Source organism: Tamandua tetradactyla, chromosome 6 (assembly GCF_023851605.1).
Source record: "Tamandua tetradactyla isolate mTamTet1 chromosome 6, mTamTet1.pri, whole genome shotgun sequence".
Taxonomy (NCBI): domain Eukaryota; kingdom Metazoa; phylum Chordata; class Mammalia; order Pilosa; family Myrmecophagidae; genus Tamandua; species Tamandua tetradactyla.
Window position 1 is genome coordinate 27,709,396 of NC_135332.1, and position 22,543 is coordinate 27,731,938.

At 44.5% G+C, this 22,543-nt stretch overlaps 1 pseudogene across 1 annotated transcript; it reads right to left on the reverse strand.

Annotated features, from left to right (window-relative positions):
- Positions 1 to 850: 850 nt before the first annotated feature.
- On the reverse strand, positions 851 to 16,518 carry LOC143686607 (uncharacterized; annotated as a pseudogene). The gene is made up of 7 exons (XR_013177263.1): positions 16,493 to 16,518; positions 13,407 to 13,536; positions 12,785 to 12,924; positions 9,496 to 9,565; positions 9,075 to 9,169; positions 5,413 to 5,838; positions 851 to 5,303 (listed from the first exon to the last, which is right to left on the reverse strand). The product of XR_013177263.1 is annotated as an uncharacterized LOC143686607 (transcript).
- Positions 16,519 to 22,543: the final 6,025 nt, after the last annotated feature.

Here is a 22,543-nt window from a genome sequence, read left to right on the forward strand (position 1 = left end):
ATGAGATGGTTATTACCGCAATGTTCATCAAGCTGAGCCGAGAAGACATTAATAGCCTGATGAATATGCATGTGAATTTGTTAATTAAGTTAATTATTCTGCTGAAAATGCATTCGTCTTCCAAGGACATTTTCCCAATGATTTTTACATGCTCTAGCCATTAGTCATGCTATATTTTATCAGGGAAATGAGTTTGCTTAAGTTGTAAAAAAAAAAGAGAGCAAAGAGAGAGAGAGAAAGGAGGAAAAAAATGAAAATGGAAAGAGGAAAAATGCGTTGAAGTTGTGTGTGGGAAGGTATTTGAGGCCGCCCTGAAGTTTGAGGCCCAACTGGGCTTTTGAAACCTGTCCTCAATTTTTATGGGTACCTCACTCTACTATTTTTTGCCCTTTTTTGGATGACAAACTTTTTTTTCCAGTGCCAAATTTCCAACACATTAATTAATTGTTGTAGCCAATTAACTGTAGTTGTGCAAATGAGTTTAGCACTAATTACCATGCAGTGCCTGTAATCACATAAAAAACTTGCTGAGAGAGAGAGAAGAGAAAGGAAGAATGGGAAGGGAGTGGTGGCAGAAAGGAAGGGAACCTGGAGTGGAAGAGTGGCCAAGGAAAGGAAATAAGAAGTGTGGTCCCCAGAAACTCTGTTGGCTCCAAGTGTTTCCAGCCACATTCAGGACCTCTAAGAGTCAGGAAATTGCATGGGGAAGGAGGGGGGAAAGCCAATAAAAAGAGTGGCCCCTCTTTGTCTAAGAACTTCCAACTAAAGGACAGAGGCTAAGAACAGATATTTCTGTTTCAATGAAGCAGTGTTGTCCCTATGAATCCTAAAGGACTCAGTGTTTATCCCATGGCTGGAATTACTGGGTTAGGGACTGGAAGATGTGCCATTCCTGATGGGCCGTGATGGAGAAGAGTGGTATGTGATCTCGGCCTGGTTCTGGAACAGTAAATAGGCAGGGGAAACTTCTGAGACCACAGCCCTGAAATAGGCTAAAGAAGCAATGGTAACATAAACTAAAAAAGAGCCAGCTCCAGCAGGAGGCAGCCTTTGGCCAGACACAGCTCCAAGGAGAGCAGCCAAACATCTTTTCCTGAAAGTTAGCATCTCTACCATCCATTATGTCTGGGCCAAATCTAGGTTTCCACCTGTCAGCTTCAACCAATGCCCAGAGGCTGAGCGACAGACCAAAAGATTTCTCCAGCTCCTTCTGATTTAGCTGTCCATGAGCTTGGTTGGCAGGAAAGACCAGTGGTGAGGTTAGGATTTACATTTTTGTTTCTGTTCTGCTTGCCCTCTACACTATGTCTCGAACACTGAGCCTATTCAAGGTGTGTGTGTCTAGGTAAGTATACTGTAGTTCGCTCACCCTCCACTCAAAACCAAACCAAAACAAAATAAATTGCTATATCTTCCTTGATCTCTCATGGTAAAGAGCTCACTCATTACCATGAGCTTCAGTTTCCTCAGATAACATCAGAAATATGTTCAACTTCCTATTTCCAAGGAAGACCTTGACTATTCATCCTGACAGAGATCCAAAAGCTGCATCTGTACATCCTCAAACCAAGGCCCAGATCTATGGACAGATTGCTCAAGGGATCCATCCATTTCGGCCTTGTTCTTCCTTGGCAAAGGGGAAACAAGTTCAAGGGAACATGCCAGCACATTGCCCCATGGCACTGCTGCTCTCCTAACCCATGAGCCAAAGTTGGCTGTGAGGACCTGAATCGACCTGTACTGCTCTAATCCTCTCCTGACCTCCAACATCTCTTCTGATCTGGCCCACCCTCTCTTGCCAACAACATAGTCAAGAATAGAAAGGCCTCCTGTAGGAGAAAGCATGGTGTGGTGGAAAGAGCCTTATTCTCAGAGGCAGCAATCCTGGGTTCCAGATCCCTTGCCATCTTGGAAAAATCATTTACTATCTGAGCCTCAAATTTCTTCAACTGTAAAATGGAGATAATAATAGTGCTAATCCTAAAGGGTTAAGAAGCTTAACCGTGTATATAAAACAGCACACCAAATGAAATGAGCTATTTCATTGATTGTTAATGAGTGTACAAATTGACAGACCTTGCTTGGTAATGGTTAAGTTGATAATGTCAAGAAATGTTAAGTTCACACAAAAATCTGTACACAAATGTTCAAAGGAGCTTTATTTGTAATAGTTAAAACTGTAATCAGCCCAGATGTCCTTCAACAAGTGGATGGTTAAGCAAATTGTGATACATTCATACCATGGAATAAATAAAAGGAACCAACTATTGATACTTGAAACCACTTGGATGGATCTTCAGGGAATTAGGCAGGCTCAATAAAAAAGCCAATCTTACAGAGTTAGATATCATATGATTCCATTTTGAAATGACAACACTTTAGAAATGGAGGACAGATTAGTTTTGCCAGGGGTTAAAGAGGAGGTGGGTGTGGGTGGGAGGGATCCTAGTGGGATCTGAACTGTTCAGTATCTTGACTGTGGTGGTGGATATATGAACCTACATACGTTATAAAATTACATAGAACAATACACACACACATTCACACAAATGAGAACATAACAAAACTGGGGAAATCTGAATAAGACTGATGGATTTTATCATATGTCAATAACCCAGTCATGACGTTATACTATAGTTTTGCAAAATGTTACTATTGGAGGAATGTGGGCAAAGTGTACAAGGGATTTCTGTATTATTTTCTATAACTGCATGTGAATATACAATTATCTCATTTTTTAAAAGAGCTATGATAGATTATTGATGTTTCTGCTGGGTATAGGAGGGAAAAGGGGCTTCCCTTGTGTTTCCTTTACAGAATTCCAAAGAGGTAGATTAGTACATATTATTCTCATTGCAGTATATCAATAAAATGATAATTACCATTGGAAAAAAATATTTGCACTGTTGACCACGTGATTACACTTCTTGGAATTTACTGTAGAAAATGAAGTTTTATGTGTTAGGATGTTCACTGTAGTATTATTTATAACAATAAAAATATCTAAATGATGAAAAATAGGGGATGAACCTTATAAAACATGCATATCTAGGTGTAAAATATTCTATAAACTTCAAACATACTTAAAAAATGGCCCCAGCACAATACCTGGCACATAATAGGCAAGCAATAAACAGAAGTTTTCTTCTCTTTACTAGGTTTTCAGGGATCAAAGAACTAATATAGGTAAATGTACTTGACAAACTGTAAGGTGCCCAGCAAATTCTAGTCATTGCTATTATTCTAATGGCTGTCTCCTGCTCCATCTTAGATGAAGTTCGCATATACTTCCTATAACACTCCTGTTTGGAGAGGCATAGGAATGGGGTATTGACTTCTTGGGGAGACTGAGTCAAGAGATTGGGGCCACTTCCTTTTCAGGGGACTGCCACCTTTATCTCTCTCTGCTCTTCAACATGAAAAAGCTATGGACATTGTCCCCAGCATGTGCATATATATGCATTTGGCAAATACTTTCAGGAGAATCATGGAGTCATAATATAGGCCAGCAATGTTAGCCTGGCTGACTCTGTAGAAGTAATAGTACTCTGGTGCATCAACCACTGCTGACTGAGTAGCTACTGAATATCAGGACTGTCCTAGGTCCTTTACATACATTATTCCACTAAATTTTCACAACAACCTTAAGAGGTAGTTGTTTGCATTTCACAGATAAGGAAATAAGGGCTCAAAAAGTTTAAGGAGGCTAAGTAACTACCCAAACCTGCACATCTGGTGTGTGACAGAGCTGGCTTTAGAATCTAGGTCTTGAGGTCTTCACTGCCACACAATCTAGGAGGATTGAAGAAGGATGCACTGTATGGGAATTGTGCTGAGTCACATATTTTGAAGGAGCTCAGGAAAAGTAAGTCTACTCTTCCATTGCCCCTGTAGTAGATTCAGACTTAAACCCATCCGAGGCAGAAGAAAACTCTCCAAAGACAAGTCAGCCCACTCTGAAGTTACACAGTACCTTGAACATTTTTTCCATACATCTAACCTCCATTTTCCCTGCTCAAATCTGATTCCTTTTCTTCACTTGTTTCCAGTAGGGATGGTGAATAGATGTCAGGTTGCCCCTTTGTGAAAGGTCCTAGGGCAAAGGAGGGTAGAGGGGCTTCTCTTTCCCCAGCTTTGTTCAGGCCATGACTAGGATGCCCCAGTTTCCTGTTTCTCTGGAATCTGCACCAGGACATCTAACCAAAAGATAAGCAGGAGAAAATAGACCAGAAAAGGATAAGCAGAAAGGAGTTGCCTAATCAGGCCAAGAAAACTCGTTTAGAGAATAGCTTGGGAGTCTTTTGGGATATTAGTACTGGGCTCAGGGTGAAGTAAAGGTAGGCAGTTTTGCCCACTAGACTCAGAACCCAGCTTTGTTTGACATCCACCCAACTGTGGAGGTCTGGCCAGCATCCCTCGAGCCAAAGCCTCTTATTTGTGTTGATATGACATCTCTATAGCCACCTCTCTCTCAGAGAGAAAGGAGGGAGCTAGGGTTCTGCCAGTTTGTATTTACCCCTCCTGTTTCAAAACAATCTCACTGTATTTGCTCAGGACCAAGCAGTCCAACTGGGGGCTTAGAAATGTCCAGGGAAGAGATAATCTTGTGGGGAGGATACCAGAATCCCAAGGCTAGATCCAAAGGGACTCTTCAAGGATCCTAAGGCTAGGTCCAAAGCTCTTCCCCCTTTTCTCTCAACATGAGAGAAGGCATGCCCCAGGAAGGCAACTGGGGCCTCAGTCTGGACATACAGAATGGGAATGTGGGGTGTCTTCCCTTCCCTGACCCCCCCATACAACATTCTACCTTTGGAGGCCAAACATGCCCATTGCTCACTTGTGTGTCCCTTGGCCCATCTACCATATGGGCAGGAGAGGGTTAAAAGCATGGTATGGGCAAGCTATAAATTTCCTATCAGTGTGGGGAGAGCAGGACTGTTGGCAGGGAGGGGGTTGGGTTGGGGTGGGGAGGGGGAGCTGGGAAAAAGCCAGGAGGTTGTCTCTAGGTAACAATAAACACTGCAAGCAAGGAGCAGCTGTTACACTTACTCTCTCTGCATCACAATGCTGAAATAACACTAATAAACCAGTGTGCCCAATGCACAGGCATACACACACTTGGGGCTGAGCCCCACTGTTCCTAGGGCTGCCCTCTGTTCCAGGGCATGGTCCTTGGTACCAGTGGACACCCAGTCTTGGCCTGCCTATACTTGAGGGAAGAACGAAGACTGATGTATGTTCTACACACCAGTGGCATCCTGGCAGAGGCTGAGAGTTCCGAGTTCTGATCCTAGTGGCATTCACTGGTGGCAAAAATTCAAATGGGGTCTCTCTCAGCTGAGAGTTGGGAGGAGAATGAGAGAGTAAGAAAGAGAAAAATATACAGAACATTTTAGTAAGACAATTACTTACCAAGTCCTCTCAAAATAGAAGGCATGAAGCATCCAGGAGTGGAGTTGGATGAAGGCAGGTAGAAGAAAAGGGGTGCAGAGAAGCTGGTTTGAGAAAGAGGAGAATCAGGGAGCATGTGGAATTGAGGAGTGACTCCTACATCTCTCCTGGGGCTGGACCCTTCACACCTGCCCACACTCCATCCCATTTGGTGTACATTCACAATACCACTTTCACACCCCAAACTGGATGATATGTTGGTTGAGGACCAAGCTTTATTAGCAGTGTTCTAGCAAGGACCATGAGCTCCTGATGCTGCCAGGGAGAGCTGGGGGAGTGAAGCTGATCCCGTCTCCCTGCATGAAGACTGGATGGTCTTGTCCTTTCTCCAGTCAAAGCCCTCTCTGGATCTCCAAGAGCAGCCTGGCTGAGAGTGCCTTGCCCAGGCTGGAGAGCAGAGCCATTGGCAATGAAAGGAACAGAAATAGGCTTATGAGAACTTGGGTTTTCATAGCCCATTTTTCTCTGAAGTTTGAGGGAGGGGTGTTTATTATTATGCATCTGAGTACACTGGCATCCAACATCTTTAATTGCTTCTCTTTGCTGAAACAAAAAGTCCCTGGAACTGTAGTTAGAGGCATGGATTGTTTTCCCAGACTACCTTCTGGCTTCTTTTTCCTGGTGTGATCTCAAAGAGATTCTATAACCCCTGATTCAGATAGGATGCAGTAGATACATACTACCGATCAGCCTTTGAAGATCCGTGGTTCTGTATTCACTTCCCAGCCTATATCCTAACACCCTAGTTTAGCCAGCTTAGGAGCTCTCTCCTCCCTCACCCTATGTATCTGCTTCCAGGGAGAGGGGACTGGGACCAAGTGGTAATCCTTCCAGGGCTTGGTCTTATAATGGTGCTTTCAAAACAAAACAAAAAACACTTCTAAGTCATGTGGTATGAGCGCAGTACCCAGATCTCTAGGTAGGTAAGTGAGGACAGGGGCTGGGTCTTCCTGCAAAGTTCCTTTTCTGGAAGGTGTCCAGGAGCACTGAGCTGCCTCACTCCATATGGGTGCTCATTACTCTCTATGCAGTGAATGGACACCAGGAGCAAGAATAATTGGCCTCTCCTATTTCTTCCTTACTGGGAAGCCTCTCATTGGCTACTCCTGTTCTCTTCTCACCAATTTCCCTCTTTTCTTTCAGAGCTGGTGAATCCCCTTGCCTGGTGATCCAGATGAGACAACTTCATCCACAGAAGAGTTGGGGGGAAATTGGATAAAAGGCAGTTCTAATGGGCTAGATCCCCTAACCCTCTGTTCTCTTCATGAGCCGCCCCCAATGCTGTGAGTCACCAGAACTTTGAGCTCAGCTGAGCTGCCAGCAGTCTTCTCCCGGCATTCCCACCCCCCAGCCAGCCATATATGCAAAGGGTTCCAGAGTCTCCACCATTTTTCTACCCACAGTGCCTCAGCTCCTCCTTCATCCCCTGGGAATCTGTAAGACAGACACACCGAGACTGGGTGAGCAAAGGAGTGCGAGAGACCCCAACAAAGCTGGCACACTTGGGCACACAGCCTTGTTGGCATGTGAGAAGGGGTGCAGGAGAGGATGGGGTGAGGAGGCTATTTCAAGCAGGTGTCTCCTCCTGGTTCACTCTCGTTACTGTTTTTGCTCCTTGGCCTCTCTCCCTGGGTGCTGATGGACTTCATGGCACTGCCACCTCTTGGATATCTATTCTTTCCTCTGCCATCCTTCCCTTCCTCCAAGGCCTTGGGAGCCAGAAAGATGGGATGTGCACAAGAACCTTCAAGGTAGGAGGTTCAGATGTCCAGATTTCTCACCAACCAGTGGTACAAACTGAGGCAGGAGGAGGAAAGAGGTCATATCAGAGTAAAAGCTAAAACCCTGGCCAACACTGTGCTTCTTAACTATTCCCCTCAAAGAATAGCTACTCTTCAGAGTACAAGGAATTTTGGAAATCACTACCTTTGCCTTCTGTTCATTTTGCTACCATCACCCTAAAGGCTTAGGGTTTCTTCTGAACTCCAGACCAGGCTCCAGACTCTTACTTCAAACTTGGAGATCTGGTATCTTTGGCACCACTTCAGAAGTATGAGGCAGGCCTGGTGGGGCTTGGAGAGCAGGCTCTGTTCCTTAGGGAAACACTGAGAATCCAGATTGAATGATTTAAAGAACTTTTAGATATTCCAGTATGCCTGGATTGGGGTAGGAATGGACAATAGGTGAAAAGGGGGGCTTACAGAAAGCCTGCCACCCTCTCCCCTCTTTCAATTGCCCACTCTTCTCCATCACTTTACCTCCCAGAATAGAAATGGGAGCTTTGTAAACTCAGTCACCTAATAAAACCCCTGAATAACACTCAGTCTGAATGGACAGCCCTACAGTAGCAGCCAGCCCCACAGGTGGAACTACTGGCCTCAGTCTCCAAATTTCCCCCTCTATCTTCTCCCCACTTTTAGTCTTCTCACTGATCTTCCTTGACAAAAGAATCTTCCTTTCCAACCCCATAGCCAGTTTTCCTCCCCCTACAGGTCCTTAGGAGCAGGGATGGGTAATAGACAGGTTCTTTCCAAACTGTCCTGGGGAAGATATAAGGGTATCTTCCCTATCCTGTGAGTAGTAGAGAAGGCAGAGTTGGACAACCAAGAAGATGATGACTCTGAGGGACTCAGGGCAGGATACAGTAAAGCTAGGGGCACTGAGAGAGGCAGGTCCTGCTCTTCTCCAGAAACTTGGGGATATAAAATGGAGTACTAAGGTAGAGGCAAAGACAGTTCTGCAGGTGAAGGGAAGGTGATGGGGCCCTGGGGTGTGTGACAAAATTTCTATTTGCACTACTCTACAAGCTTGTACCTATTCTTGTCTCCAACCCAACTTAACCTCATGAAGCAGAAACAAAGAATTTTGAATTTTTTATGAAAGAGGAGGATGCCAGGAAAGGCCACCTTTAGCAAACTGATGGGAAAGTTGTCTTTCTCCTTCATTCCTTTCCCCCTTAGTCCCAGAGTATGAACAGTGAAGGAAAAGTCAGGCGGGGATGGGCACAGTCACAAACTTGCCTTTCTCTCCACTGAGTACCAACACCATACAGAACCAAAAGGAGTCTCAGAGTTCTGAGGATTCAGGGGCATTTCAGGCTCAGCCTTTGGGGCCTTGAGTTTGAATTCTGCCTCTGTTCTAGGCTTAGATGCAGCACAAGAGGTATAAGAACGTTCCGCACTACATCTTTTGGCATAACTTTCCCCAGAGGCTTATAGAACAGCAGGAAAACTTGTTATATCAAAAAATGCTCAATATTTCATCTTGACTGGGGGATCTGTTTCCCCCAGTTGAGTTGGGGTTGGGGTCAGTGGAGCATTTCCTTTCCTGTGGACCTGAAAGAATATGGTAAAATCCCATGGGAATGGGACGCTATAGGGGATCTGTCTAGAAGCAAGGGAATGGATGAGATGACCTCTGGAACAGACTGTATGAAGGATATGCCTCCCCCCCAACCCCCAATAATTCTCCATAGAACCTGCACTTGCCTGTCTCCCTTGAATTGTTTCCAGGACTCAGGGTAGAGACATGGGACTACTCTAAGCATTGGAGAATAACATCCTGCCCACTCTCTTCCCTTGATTTCCCTCCCCACCACCATCCCCCTGCCAACACCTACAAACCTCTCCTTTCCTTGTGTTCCCAGGAGCTCTCCAAATCCAGCAATTCAAAGACAGGATTCACTTGGTTTCCCTTCTCTGTGTCTCTGTTTCTATGTCTGTAAAATGAAGGATCAGGCAAGATAAGCTCTAAGTTTCTTGCAACAGTAAGGTTCTATGACTCATACCCCAAAAAGCACCAGGCCTCATTTGAATGCTGTTTTTCATGTAAATCTCTAAGGAACTTATTTTATGTCTAAATGTACAAAAATATCTCCAAACCCTGCCCTTCTTCTCCTTCCTACCACAGTCTCTGGCTCTATGGTCCCTAGCTCTTGTCCTCTTTTCAAATATCTCAAAGCCCTGCCCCTATCTCAAAATTTTACAGCACTCACTGAAACAAGCCCCACATGACAAAACCCCAGAAGAACGGAAATAGCCTCACCTACAATTCTGGGTGCACACTGGGGCTCCAGATCCGAGCCAGTCAGAACACTCCATTCTTTCCTGGGGTCCTGGAAGTTGGGGAAAGATTCTGGCACCTCTCCCTAGTGCCTCCCTTCCTCCTCCTCCACCTTGCTATTCTCCATGCCAGAACGCAAAGTGGCCAGTGATTGATGGGCCTGGGTTCCTGGTAACCGCACCCAATGGCCCAATCCTCCTCCCTTACCCAATCCCTCCCCTGTCCCTATTCAGAGATCAGATTGTCTCATGTTGGTCCCTGAGGTCCCATTAATTAAAAATACATCCAATTAAATGGCAGGTGAAAACGTGCTATTGGAGCTTTCCATCTCCTGCCCCAGCTTGGTCCCCCGCTCCCCCAACCCTTTTAAGGCTCAGCTGTGCTTTGAGCTGAGAAAAAAAAAAAGAAAGAAAGAAAGAGGAAGAAAGAGGGAGAGAGAAGAGGAAGACATAGGGGAGTGTGTGTGTGTGTGTGTGTGTGTGTGGGGGGGGGTCTGTTTGAACCTCTGCCAGGGTAGCATGTGCCAGCCTGGGAGGGTGGCACTGTGCCCTAGTGTCTAATTTCTGGAGGTGTGAGTAGGTTTAGTCAGTGGGTACCCACCTCCATCTCCCTTAAAGGGGCAGAGGGAAGTTGGAGGGTGTGGCTGGCTGTGTCTATCCTCCTTCTGGGCTTAGTAGGTGAGGAGCAGAAGTGTAAAAGGCAGAGGGACTCTAGGAGGGGGTGTGAGGCTCAGGAGCTAGGAAGGTCTGAGCTCTCTATTCTTTGGAAGATGATAACAAGGAGCAAGCTGGGACCCAGGTGGTAGGGCATGGCAATGCTTTCTAGCCTGGCTATGCCTACCCCATGCACACAGAAAAATTGAGAAAAGGAGAGAGGAAAGAAGGAAGGAAAGAACCATAACTTGGGTGGAAGCAAATAGGTTAGACAGCATAAAATATACAGAGATGGAATCTTGTGTGGTCACATCCCCCACAGGTAAGGGCCTTGAGGGACCTGTCCTATTTGCCCTTTTGAGTGAAAAGTAGCAGCAAGAGTATGAAGTCACTTGGCCTGTCTTCCTGGTAGGCACTGGGTAGGACATCTCTCTTCATGAGCACTGACCACTCTTATTCCCCTCCACACTTACAGTGTCCCCAGCACTTCACTGGGTTAGGCAAAACTCAACCCCTCCCCACCCAAGACCTCTGGCCCCGAGCAATGCAAAGCTAATGGGCACTCTAAGCTGTCAGGAGAGATTAGGAAAGAAGGGGTGACCAGGGGTGACACTCAGAATTCAGGCAGGATTGAGGGGGTCCTGCCAACCTAGAACCCCCATCTGGCCTCCTTGGCAGCCTCAGCACCTCCTCACTTCACTTTAACGCTAATTGGAGATTTTAATCTGCACTGCTGCTCTGCTCAGGGTGCTGGGGGGAGCGCCAGCTGTGCAGTAATTCCAGCAGCACCGACTGTTTAATCAAGCTGTCCTCCTGGGGAGGGGCCCTCAGGCATGGGATTGGGGGAAGAAAACCTCTGTCATCTCCCTTAGCCTGTTCAGCTTGGCAGGGCTTCATGAAGACTGAGGGTCAACCGTGGGGTCCTTACCCCCTTAGGGGCCCTGTGGCCACTTGGCATCTCTGGCAGGGAGCCATTACACAGTATGGGGTGGATGTGAGGCTCATGGGCTAAAGCAGCCCCTCACCCCTACCCCCTCCTGCTTTCTGACACCTTTTTGGCTCAGTGCCTTGGGGTGTCTGTCAATCTCCAGCCACCCAGCCTGCAAACATACACTAGACTGTCTTGAGCAACTCAGATTTGTGCTGGGGGAGGTGAAAGGACACAGAAGATAGGTTGAACTTTCCTACTTTCACAGTCTTCTCAACCTCACCCCCCCACCCCTGCTGTAACACGTTATCACTAACACAGATACTTCTAGAACAACTGTAAAAGATCATTTTCCTGAAAACCAGACACCCCCACCATCTGCGCTGGAAAAAAAACTGGCTTGGAATCAGGGGGACAGTGGGGTGGACAGCTGGAGTCTGTTACACCCTGAGGGAGAGAAGCACCTGTGCAAGGTGTTCCATGCCTGGAGCTACAGGGCTACCTAAATTCAGCTGGAAGTACACTGAGATGCCAGGCCATTTGGGCAGAGTGTTCAGTGTTTCAGGCTATTTTAACGAAGAACAAATAGTACAAATTATTCTTCTGACTTCTTGGGCTTGGGCTTTCCAGCTCTCTGGAGGTGTTTCTGAGCCCTAACCTAAGGAAAAGGTGGCTCCCCCAACCCTCACTCAAGACTGTTAACGGGCATGAGTTTTAATTGGTCAGCGGCGCCCTCGTGTGGCAGAAACCAAGACTGCAGCTACCTAAGCGGCCCAGCGGCTTAGAGGGATCAGACGCTGGAAATGTTAGTAGGCAGGGTTATAAATACCTGTACACTCTGTGCCATCTAGGAACCCCATGCATACTTATGCCTCAACAACACTCAGGGATATTTTCTGCTTTCTGACACCTGACCTCTCCCTTGATCGATTCCATATGACTTGCTCTATCTGCCCCATATGACTTGCTCTACCTACATGCTGGTTAGGAGCACTCTAGCTGACACTTATTTAGACCTGCCACTGTGCCGTCTCAATTGTGGCGGGTGAGAGGACACTGCTGTGAGAGAAAGCCTAAGGTCAAGAGGATAAATTGATATTACCTCCAATGCCCAGGGGACAGGGGAAAGCTCAGGCCCTCCTGCCAACTCTCCAGACAAGAGCTGCCAACTGAGCTTGAGATAGAGTGACACCTAGTGTTGTCTGACCTATGGCAGACCTAGTCTGACCTATGGTCATCCATTCTCCACTCGGGAGGATGTGGGATGAGTACGGATAGGCTTTCAGAGCCTGAGCCTCTTGCTCTAGGGAATGGGAATGGACACCAGATGAAATGCCTTTCCCTCAAAAGATCCAGGCACTCTCTAAGGATGCTAGGCCAGAATGCACATTTGGCATTCTGCTTCAGACTTCTAGCTCCCTCATCACTAGATCCTCTCCAGTGTCAATACTGGTCCTTTCTTTCCACACCCACTAAATGGGGGAAATAGTTCTAACTACAGAAAAAGGAATGGAGATTTGACACCAGGAAAATGTCCAGATGGTGTGACATCAGGGCTGAAACTACCAGGTTGGAGAACTGACAACAGAAGTAGGACCTTTACCCTCAATGGAGATGTTTAGCAATAGAGAAAAATGTTTCCGTTATGGTCCTGGTTTGGGTTGGTGGATAGGGAGAGGAACATACCTACCTGGATGTAAGAAGGGTGGGAGCGGGCATTGGAGGCTGGTGACCTGCCTGGTTCTGGGCATTGGGGTTGGAGGGAAACAGATTTACAGGCTCTACTTCTGGTGTCCCACAGAGTTTGGACAGGTGGAATCTCCCAAGAACCTGGAATGGAGGTGGAGCTGATAGTGAGAAGGGACAGCACTGCTTTATCCTGACTCAGAAGGAATGAAAAGAGAACAGCTTCTTGGGGAAGAAAAAAAAGACAGGGCTGTGTGTGTGTGTGTGTATGTGTGTCTGGATTGTGGTAGTGGGTGAGGGGGGCAGGTATTGTGAGGAGAGGGCAGATAATAACCAATATCAGTATCCTATAGTAAGTAGAGGAATGTCCATTAGCATAGCTAGCCAAGAGGACAGAACAAGAATGAAATGACTGCTTGGGCAGAGAAAGGGGTTATATGCTCTAGCATGGAAGAATTCATTAACCTGAAGGCAGAACACCAGGATAGGGTCAAATAAAAAGCCAAGGAAACTCCTTTCTAGATTTTTGGGAATAAGAAACTTCCCCGAGATCAGGGGTGCAGTGGGAGTGGGGTTGCCACATACAGAAGCAGGCTAGGGGCCTCTGATTGGCCTTAGGTACCTACCTGGCTTTAGATTCCGTGAAAGCTCTAGAAAAGAGCTTGGAGACTGACTGTGCCAGGGCTCTGGATGCCTGTTTATTGATAGACATCACAGATATTACTCAGGGGCTGTCCCTCCTGTTGCTGCAACCATCTGTAAAGGAAAGTGAGTTTATATTAGACATGAACCAAGGGACTGGACACTAAGGAGGGTCTTCGGTCTTTCACTTAGGGAGTATGGCCTTGGAGGTAAAAGTGATAGTAATAGTTACCACTCTTCCAACTCCCTCAAACTCGAATTCATAAAGCCTATAGGGATTCACATGGACCAATGGGTCTTAATTATGCTGAGTTATAACTCTTCTAAGATTCCTCCTTCCAGGGAACTGTCTTCCAGTCTGATAAAGTCAAAACCATGGTCTCTATACTTAGATATGTTAGGAATTCAACAGAAATAGAAGTTCTGAAACCCAGAATTATAAAGGACAATGAAGAGGACAAATCAGAGATTGTGTTGACCAAGGTCAATGGAAGAAGGTGACTCGGAGGAGGTCATCTAATCCTGAATCAGATCACCACATGAGATTTGAGGCTTAATCCATAATAGCTTCTATAAGGAAGGCTCTGTGGGGGGGGGGGGGGGAGGGCATTGACTATAAGACAGAAAGAAGGTTTGCAGGACAGTAGATGATGAGATGATGTAATTTGGGGAAAGTAGGTCTATTATGCATTCCTTAGGTAAGGATGAATGTGCATGAGGACTAATCCCATATTCCCCTTATACTATCAATTAGGGTGTGATGGAGAAAATATGAAGGTTACATACTGGGATATATTTCTTCGACATCAGCAGGCAATGTTTATATTGTAGATCTCCTGACCCTCTGACCTAGACCCATGAGTTATCTCTAAGCTGCCTAGCAGTTCCTTGCTCACTTTAAGATTCTGCTACCAGCTTGGGGGCATTTCAGCATCCCCCTCTCTGCTCATCAGCAATCCCCAGCTTCTATGCTCAGGAAAATAAACACTGAAAGCATTGGAAGGAATTGTAGATACATCTGGGAGAGGTCCAAAGAGGGAGAGCAAGTCAGTGCATCAGAGTGAGAGGACTTAGAACTTGCCTGGCACATCAGCCCACTGGGCATGGCATTCAGGGCTTAGGCCATACAGGTCACCACTTTCCTACCACAGCACCAAAGGAGAACACCAAACAGCTCAAAGCAAAAACAGTACGGGAGAGAAGAGGGGCAGAGCTTCTCTAGAGAACTTTCCTGAAATCTGAAAGAGTATCGCATTTTGTTTAGAGTTTTAGAATCCTTTTTTCCATTCAGAGACCACCCTCCCCCACTCCCAACCCTTGTCCCTTAGTCTTTCAGCAGGTGATATGTATTTTCTTTCTCCCTTCCTTTTGACTTTATTTTTCAATATAGCTATACTGTAATGCAAAGGAGCCTGAGTTTAGGCTGAAATTTAGAGCAAATTCTTCACATTGTCTCTGAGGATCTTTTACTGCAATCTAATCCTCAGAGATGGTGGCAAACTGCTCCTTAAATTTTGGAGTAACTCTGAATGTTGTAGGAGCTTTACAGACACTGCCTACTGCTTCCCAGTGAACCAGAGCTCTTGAATCTAAATATTACATTTGTGTAATTTACATGTCACTGAAAAAAATTAATCTTTTGAGGTAAAAACATAAAGCTTCTAAGTTTCTTTTCTACTCATGATTTTAAATCTACCCTTCCTCCTCAATCTCTGTCCTTTCCCTCTAAAATCTCACAGCCTTTCTTTCCTCTAGCCTTTCCTGAGGAAGTTCAGGGACCTCGGGAACTGGTGAGCTTACAGTTGAGGGCTCTGTATTCATATACACTCTCGGACCTGATGGTCCAAGATTCTGGTCTCTTGGATCCTAGTCCTGGCTGGCTGCCCCTAACTTGCTGTGAGATGGTAGGTGAGGCACTTTTCTTCTCTAAGCTTCAGTTTCCTATTCTGTAAATTGAGAGGTTGGATTGGGTGGTCACCACGATCCCTTTCTAGCTTTACTCCTGCTCTTCACACCTTCTCTCTGGGACACTGCAGAGAGTAGGCCCCTGAACATACCCGCCTTTCTCAGGCTGGCTTAATTAAAGGGAAAAACGAGCCTCAGTAGCAGGCCTTCCTTTTAAGCACCAAACTCTAATAAGAGGAAAAAATGTTAAGAAGGTGATCTAACTCTAACTCTAAATCTTGATAAAGCAAGTAAGAGACTGAAGGCAGATAGCTGCAGGAAGGAGGAATGTAAGTACATCCCTGTCCCTGCACCGCCCTCCTGTTAAGACTATTTAAGAGTCTGAGTATCCACTTCGCTTTGCCCTAGGGAGCCCAACATAAGTAGTGGCTGCTTATCTAACATAACTATATGTGCATGGGAAGAAGAAAGCAAGGACAAGAGTAAATACATCCACAGCATCTATATAAACGTATAATCAACACACCTGACACTTGTTCGTCTTCTCTCCTACATTAGGCCTATATGTGCCTTGTAAGAAGACATGGTGGGAGGGGACACAAAATCCCAGATTTCCCTTCCCCAAAGTCGGAAAGGAAGGCACAGTAAGACAGGAGCTACTTGGCTTCCTATAAATTGTTTCGTCCTTCCTCACAGCTGCAATCAGAAGCTAAGGGCTCCCGCAGGCCTTGTTCTGATCTGCTGCAGGCGATGGAGGGTTTTTGAAACAGAGAGGACTTGGCTGCAGCCCCGTTTCAGCTGCCGTTGGGGCTGGCTAATGGGCTCATTCGGGAAGACCCCCGCCTGCCGCACTAAAGAGTCCCCCGCCGACCCCCTCCCCAGTCCCAACCCAATTAATAAATGGGGGCTCCTACTTTATGGCTCTGGGAGCAAGAACCAGAGATACAAATGACCCCCAGGGAGGGACAGAAAAAGGCCTTCCAAGAATCAAGCCAGAGAATTGTGCATTCACAGGCACATGCTGCCACAGGCTAGTCATATCCCATTTCCAGAGCATTAAAGGGGAAGAAACTGGCAAAAGACTGTATTTTCTTTCCCGCATTCGGAGTGGGATAGCATTCCTGAAGTCTGTTGGCACACCCCAGCAATAAACTCTCTCTCCAACCTGAAAAGGGCAGGGTGCAGGTACATCTTCTGAACACATAGCACATATTCCACTATTCTCCAGGGCCAGTGTCCCCTCCCAGACTCTACAATACTGAACATAGACACAGCTTACCAATTGGTTCTTAAAATAAAGCAAGTGCCACTTTCCAAGCTCTTCTCACTGTCGACAGCACAAATATGTCCTAGGGTCACTACCTTTTATTCCTCCCCTTACATCCAAACTATGCCCAAGATTTGCTAATTTCTATAGACACACCTCTTTTCTGATTCCCACTCTCCCATTCTAGTGCAGGCAAACCCTCTGTCTCATGTCAAGAGACATGAGAACAAAAATATATTAGCTAGCCTTCCTACTTCCTTGACCTAGTACAGTTGCAAGTTTCCAACATCATTTTCATCTCATCATTCCCTGTTATTGCTCACCAAGTCAAATTCCAATTCCCCATTCAGGCTCACAAGATTGCTCCTCCATCTTCATTTCCTAATTTTCCTTTCAGGTACCGCTCTTGCTAGTCCATTCACAGCTCTCTGTTCCCATGAGTTTCTTCCATGTGTTTTCTCCCTCTGCTTGACTTCCTCTCTTCTGCTCCATGTCTTCTTTCTCCATTATCTTCAAAGAATCTTTTCTGATTAACTCAACTTTTTCTGATCATTTATTTGCTTTAGCTCCCTCTGTATTAGGGTACTATTTTATAACCTGCATTAATGGACTGACTTGCAGTACCAGTTCCCCACTCCCCACCTAAGTACAAGACTTGTCTCTCTCACTAGACCTAAAAGATTCCTAAGGATAGGACTTTCCTCAATCTTCTTCTTCCAGAGGTTGCCCTGTTCTCAGGTCAAGACTCTGCTATGATGGGATACACCTAATGGTATTATTTCTGGCCACCAAATGGTGTAATGCCTGAGAAGTCACATAAAACAACTATGAGGAACACAATCATACTCACTTGTCAGTTTTCACACAACCACGTGTCCCTACCAATCCTGAATTTGGCACTGAGTCTTTTCAAAATTACAAATTTAGTTTAACTTCAAAGTGTGTTATAAAACAAAGCAAAACACGAAACACCAAAACAAGCATGGTCATCAAATGATTTTGTTTACCTCCCTGATAGAAGTTTATTCATAGGATATAAACACGATTTTCTTTGAAGACATCCTAGAACGAGAAGCCTCATTTTGTTCCCTATTTCTAAAATTAATCCTATATTCTCTACCCATGACCTGATTTTCTAGAACAAAAATCAATTTCAGAGCCAATAATAATCTGTTCCCAGCCCAGGCTCTGGCCTACCTCTAAACATCATATTTTAGCAGGTCTCTAGGGACAGAGAAGTTATGCACGAGTCTCTTTCACTGTTTGGTACTTTCACAGATTAACCTCACTCTCATATGCTGACTCTTCACTTCCTCTGGTTAGCCCTGTGTTGCTAGGGAGGAAAAAGTGGCCCACCACATATATTACTCCAGGATAATTAAAAGGATTTGCCTAGAGGAAGGTTAGCTATTTTTTTTCCATCCCTGAGCCTCTAGGTGCTTAAGAATCAAGATAATAAATGCAAAGCATTTAGCACAGAGCCTGACACATAGTAGCCACCCAGCAAATGATAGTTTGCTGTCTCTTTCCCCTTCTTTCTCACAACACTACAAATTTCTCAACTTTCTGAGCCTGTTTTTCATTGTCCAAAGAGGACACCCAACTATACAAACTCTACTGCTTCTATGTAGCAGTTTGTAACTTACATGTTCTGGTTTACTTGCTCTTGTATGTTTAGCCTATGCATGAACCTAAAATGAGGGGGGAGAATGAGTTTCAAGGTTGACCTAAAATACACAAAGCCACTTGCAGGAGTTTTAAAACTCCAAAAAAACCCCACAAAAAACATTTTAACATGATGCATCCTTGTCATTCCCTCTTTATCCCTGAATTGCACTCTTGAACTAGGCAGATAATAGTGCTAAGCAATTGTTCCTATATGAGTATAGTCTAACTTCCTAGGGAAAATCTGTCTTCATAGCATCTCCCAGCCTAACAGTTCTGGGCTCATTCTCCAGCCCCAAAGGTAACACTATTGTAATCAAGGGGAATTCTTGGATGCCCATAATTTTTCCATCAATTCCCTATTATTATCTCTTCTTTATAAGCAAGTATACTCTAAGACTTTTCTGCAGCCTGCTCTAGTTCTCCTGCAGAATCCTTATTTCCCACCTCTTTTTTGTATTATTTCATTTTATATGAGACCTTTGGTCTCCTAACAGAAATTGTGAATATTAGTGCAGGGCCAAACTTGGAAGTTCCCTAATTTATAAAAGGGCAGGCTCCTAAGCTTTCTCTAAGTCTTTCAATTCAGCCTCGTTTCCAGGGCCAAAGCATTCAAAATTCTATCAGCCTTGGTGATGATGGTTGTCTACAAGCTGATGGTCACCAAGTGTGTCCTTCATCAAGCCCTGCTGTAGTTCTGAAACCCAGGAGGGAGAAGTTTCTTCTCCTAGTGGCAACCCATCAGATAGACTCCTCAGGTAGCAGAAAGACACCCAGGCTTTGCTCTTCACTTAGCTCTTACAGCTACATGGTGGCCTCTTTAAGGTCTTTCCGTCTTGCCTCCCTCAGGGAAGGCTGGCTTGGATAAAATGTCTTTCATTCCTTTAGAGCTAGCAACACTATCCTTAGTTTACAATCATGCCAGAGAAACATTCAAAGTTTCCATCTATTTCCAGGTCCTAGAAACCTGTATCTAAGTGAACTGACTTCATGGCCATTACCTCTTATTTCAGAGAAGTATGCTATAGATGAGGCCTGAATACTGAGAAAATTTCACTATCTGCCCACCCATCTCATCAAAAGGGTATTAAAGACTAACTCCTTATCAGCTTCTTTCTCTCAGCCTTGGATTAGTCATTTCTGAAACAGAGATACAGAAAAATCCAGTGGCCAAAGCCAGTTTTGGCTCCTAGTCACTAATCACCAGGGCATCAAAGCAGTCCTCTGCTTTCTCAGGGATAGCAGCGTCCCCGTTTCACCAAGCTTTACTTCCCAGACACCACTTGCAACTGAGCTTAGAAATGTCATCAGCAAAAGCAACAGTGTCAGGATATGGAGGAGGGGATGTAGAGGTGAAGGTTGAAAGAAGGGAGGCAAGAAGACTGAAAGATGACTCCTTGCCTTACCTAACTCGGCCTCAGGATCTCTTGTACACCACACAAATTCCTTTCATAGCTCTTAGCATTATGTATGGTTCCTTTGATTTCTCTTTTGCCCCTTCCCTGTAAGTTGAGGATCTGGATGGACCCTTTTCTTCCTGATTGCCTCTCATTACCATTCAAAACCATGTAACAACAATAACTCTAAATACCCAGCAGGGTTAAGCAATCAATATCTGTTAGCATGGGGGTTGGGTGGTGAGTGGGAAGAAAGCAGGAAAAAAAAAAAGTGGGTGGATAAGATATGTAGACAGCTGTACATGGTGAGGAATAGTCCAGTACCACTGGCAATTCCTCCAGATGTCAACTTTTCCCAGAGACTGTCAACCTTGGCTTGAATACAGCTCCCACTTATCTTGTATTTCCAAGGCTAAAGATGCCCCAATAGATGAAAAAATGCCACAACTGGGCAGCAAAACTAACAAGTGTCCAAAAATTCTCACCTTCCCTCTCAGCCCAATCTGAAGACCAGTAGTTCTGCCTTTCTCTTGAATGATTATTTGCTTACTTAGGAACCCCTCACTCCCATTCCACCTAGCCCTGCAGTATGACTAAGTTGTGAGCAGAGAAGTCCGTATATCTCTATAGCTAGGGAGTAATCTTTAATGACAATGGAAATCCCAGTTCAGTACCAAGAGACTTAACTGTCAACTTCCTTGAAGCATTAACCTTACCATATAGTTAAGGATACTTGTCCAGGGAAAGACAGTGCCTAAGAAATTCAGGTACTGAGCATTAAGGCTTCTAGTCAGAAATGACCTTGAGCATGATCAATTCCAGGTTAGCTAGGTCCTTAGCCATTAGGCACAGAATGTAAAAGTCAGTGCTTATAAACAATATTCTCTAATAGGTTGAGGTTCACACTAATCATGAATTTGCAAATAAAGACCTAAATTTAATTTCTTTTCTCTGAACACAAATTAGGAACACAAGATTCCAGGAATTGGAACAATCCTGAGCTCTTCATTTTCCTTCTGAGCAGAGATGACTTAGTCCACAGGGAAGGGAATACCATACTTAAACTTCGGGGATTCAAAGACAGGTTGGCAACTCTCATTAGTCACCATTTTTAAATTCAGCTTCTTCCTAATTCCCTTTGTTCTGGTGTACACCTTAACATTATATGACCACTCACTCCACTCAAACTTCCAGATACCTATCTTCCCTCTTCTTTTGTGTCTCCTGATGGGTTTTATCTGCTCCTTCTCTGTCTACTTATGTCATAAGTAGCAGGACTGCAGCACACACTACAAAGGAAATTTAATCCTCAATGTTCTAAACCATGAAAGGGAAGGGAAAGGAATTCTCTTCTTAGGTGGGGATGGGAAAGATTATGGAGATAATAGGGATTTTACCCAAATATATATATATTTTTGTATGGGCAGGCACCGGGAATCGAACCCGGGTCTCTGGCATGGCAGGCAAGAACTCTGCCAGGGCACCACCATCACCTGCCCTACCCAAACACTTTTGATTCACCTTCAGTACAGGCAAAGCATCAAGAAATCTTAACAGAGCAATGGACACTAATTTCTATGCTGACTCAATAACATGGGAACTAAGGAGTTGGGGTGGTGGTCTGGTCTGAGACTATCCTTTGAGTTTCAACAGCCTCTTACCGACTTGCTTTGATGGTAGTTGAGCTCAAACCCACTCACATCTATCAGAAGTCAGGGTATATGAAGCTCAACTCCTCTGATGACCCGGCATACTTGTGTAATTGTTTTCCACTTTAAAAAAAAAACACATCTTATGGTTTCGCCACCAACTTTTTTGTTCTCTCTTAGTCTAATGCTAAGTACCTCTTCAAACCCTGTAAACTCTTTTTTTTTTCCTAATAGTTTACACGTCTACAGTGATTCTGAGACAGAAAGCTTCTAATATAAAGTGGAGGAAAAATCCCCTTTAAACATGATCAGATCTGCTCAGAGGGTAAAGATTAAGAAGTAAATGCAATGGAGCAAAAGTGGTATAGTAACAGGAAATATTTAATTTTCCAATCTCCACTTTCCATTTTTATAAACTCAAAGAAAATTTAATATATTACAAAATATCTGTACACAGACAAGGTACACCCGATGGGGGGGCATAAACAAGAGAGAGAAAGGAATACAGTGTCAGGAACCTAAATCAGGAGGAATGAGGTGGCAACTGACACTTTTCTGATGCAGCATTCTCTCTCAAAACCTGCTGGTAACCATTTTAGCACTGTAACTTTATAGGCATATTATATATATATACACACACATACAAGTGGTTGGGCGATGTCTAAGGCATAAGCTAACAGAAATCCTACTTACAAATTTGTGCTAACTGCTCTCCTTAAAACATATACATCTGTTCTCATTTAGAAATCCTTTTGTTCCTATGAGTTGAAGGAAATACTAAGGTAACTGGGCCAAGTAAATTTCTTTTCAAAACCACAAAAAATGAACCTGGTCAAACCAGTTTTGCATCTCATTCATGAAAAGAATCAGATTTCTCATCTGTTCAAAATAATGTATTTAATAGACTTAATATCTCCCATGGTATAATAATTACAACAAAACAGAACAAAACCACTTTTGAGTGGAATTAAATTTACTGGGTTTGTAATTTTCTAATAGTCAAGTTGAAATTCTGCCAAACCTTTAGTTTCATCATGTGTATAGATAATATAGCTGAAAATTTAACGAATACCTTTTCTTCCTCCACAGATTCCAGGATATTTAAGTGTCTTTTTCCTCTGCTTTTAGAAAGTCAAATTAAAAAAAACTTTTTTCTCTTTAGACTTCCAAAATGGGTGTAGGGGTGAGATGGGGACCATACACACACATACACACACGCACACATACACTCACCCCCT